Genomic DNA, 2,793 nt, shown 5'->3' on the forward strand with positions numbered 1-2,793 from the left:
TAGTACCCAAATCCGAAGTTTAAAGCATGGTGGGTAGTTCATAAGGTGAACCCTAGGGAACGTTTACATACTCCTTGCACTGCTGGTTATCAATTTGAAGACGAACATGTCGATGATGTTTATCAAGAAGAAGAATTGCCAACCACTTTTACTATCGATGAGGGTGTTGCACGGAACTCACTGGTTGGAGACCGTAACGATGTCACTGCTGATGAGTGTGTTGCACCGAAACGAAAACGAAATCCAAGGAACAAAAAATCCACATTGCGAGCTTTGGATTGAAGAAGACTCCTTGATCGTGATTTTGATGAATTTTGATGTGTAATGCATAATTTCATATTATGTGATGTATTATTTGATTTTTTATTAATTCACTTAATTTTATGGAGCTAATACATTTAATGTTTTTCTATTGAACAGGATGAGTGGTAGGAAAACAAAGCGCACTGTTAGGGGGTTTCTTAATGCGGCTAGCAAGATACTCCCTGGTGCACGTTCCCTTTTCCAAGGGAGTTCTTCTAGCCAGAGCAGACAGGAGGCATTGCTGAGACACGCCCGGCCAGAACTACGTGATACACCTATCGCTCTACAATGGACTACCGATGTAAATGTTTATGTAATTGATCTTATTTGTCAGTCACTTATGTAATTGATCTTATGTAAATGTTTATGTAAATGTTTACGTGTCTCTATTTCATGTCCATAGGAAGAGGAGGACGACGAGGAGGAGGTGCAACACCATGAGGAGGACGAGCAGGCCCATGAGGAGGAGGAGATCCAGGCCCATGAAGAGGAGGAGGAGGTGGGCATAGATGCTGAGGCGGATGACGATACCACCGAGGCTCCTGTCGTTCGACGAAGGGGCACTCGGAAGGGCCACTTTGTCCTACCTCCGTCAGCGCCTACACAATCTGAAGCTCGAGTACTGATCATCCCTGTTAGTGATAGGTACTCACGTTTGGCCACTTTGTTCTTACTTATTTGTTTACTGTACACTATATATATGACATGACTTCCTTGTTTTTTTGTCATGCAGCCAATGGGAAGACACGTCATTTGACGGTCGAGGTCACCATAGACAGGTTAATCAAGTCTTAGGTAACCTCTATCGTCTACATAACACAGGAATTGCCACCGACCCGACAGGTGTGGTGGTTCCTTGCACTAGCTGGTCGCACTTCGCACTAGCTCCACATGCTACATATGGAACAGCTCAAGGCGCCGTCAAGCACGACTTTTGGGTAATGTTTCAAACTAACATTTATTAGTTGTTTCAAACTAACATTTATTAGTTGTTTTCAAACTAATTTTATTTTCGATGTTGGACAGAGACACTATTGTGTGGAACCTGAGGCTCAAGAGCATGCAGACCGAGTATTAGAGAAAAATGCAAAGAAGGTGTGCAGGGATGCATTTTCTAATGCTCGTCTACAGGTTGTGAACGCGTACATGAAGCGCCGAGGTCATTCTATCAACAACTTTTGACAGTATTCGGATGTCTACTTGACTGTAGACTAGTAAATGGAGGTAAAAATCTAATTTAACAGCTCATTCAGATGTGAATGTAATTTTGATCTAACGCTTTATATGCAGGTAACTCTTCCATGGATGGAACACCGGCCGCAGGCTTACAAGGCTTTGTGTGAGATATGGGCTTCGCCCGAGTGGATTGAGAAGTCAAACAGAAATCGACATAGGAAGCGCCATCAGCAGGACGAGGACGATGATGAGGTCATAGTCAACCATACCTATGGGGCTGATGGACACATTCGGTTGGCTAAGCGAATGGTGAGTATGTAGTATTCTGTTTTACTCAGAAATGAAACCGGATTGAACTCATATATTTGCAGGAGGCTCAAACTGGAGTTGTCCCGAGCCCAATCGATGTTTATAGGAGAGGGCATAGAGCGAAAAACAGTGAAATCTCCGATGAGCTATGTAGTCAAGCGGCCGTTGAGCGTATGGTTAGTTGTTGTTATGATTAATGTTTTCTTGCCATATAGCTATAAATTACATGTGTGCTGAACCTTCATATTGTATTGTAGGAGACATACGGGCAGGAGATGGTTAAGAAGTATGGAGAAGACTACGATTGGCGAGAAGCGCCTACCATCGACGCTGAAGTTGTGCATTCACTTGGAGGCAAGGCGCATGGACGGTATATGAACTTGTGTTTTTTTTCAATAATATTGGAACAATGACCGAATAGCTAATTTTCTTGTTTTTCAAGATATTCTATGTTTACCAATGTTATCGATTCGACGGAGTTGCGTTCTCGTGGCGGCTCTTCGTCGCAGGCGGGCTGTGGTAGTAGCAGCCGTAGTCGCCGCTCTGTATCTAGCATGGAGGAAGCTATGAGGGAGCAGCAAGAAAAGTTTCGTGAAGAGCTGCGGCAACAACAAATGGCATTCCTCCAACAGCAATCAGAGTACATGGCTGCTTACAACGCACAAGCGCAACAAGCAATGAACGTGAGTGTCTTATTTATTCCCAACACGCTCGATATTAATTGGTTCTATAACTAATATGTTATATTTGCAACAGTCTTGGTTTCCACAGCAGGCACAGCAGCAACCATTTGTTTTCCCTCAGTTTCAGCCGCCGATGCCTCAGTGGGGATTACATGCTCCGCCGCCTCCACCTCCACCTCAGGTTCTTCAATTTAGTTAATACTTGTCGTTTGTATCAACCTAATTTCAAATCTTTACTAAACTTGATTTTTGTAGGGATCCGGGATCATAGGCCACAACACGCCACCACCGGTCATACCAGCACCAGGAGCTTATGCAGGGG

The sequence above is a fragment of the Zea mays genome, chromosome 1, assembly GCF_902167145.1.
Source record: "Zea mays cultivar B73 chromosome 1, Zm-B73-REFERENCE-NAM-5.0, whole genome shotgun sequence".
Lineage (NCBI taxonomy): Eukaryota > Viridiplantae > Streptophyta > Magnoliopsida > Poales > Poaceae > Zea > Zea mays.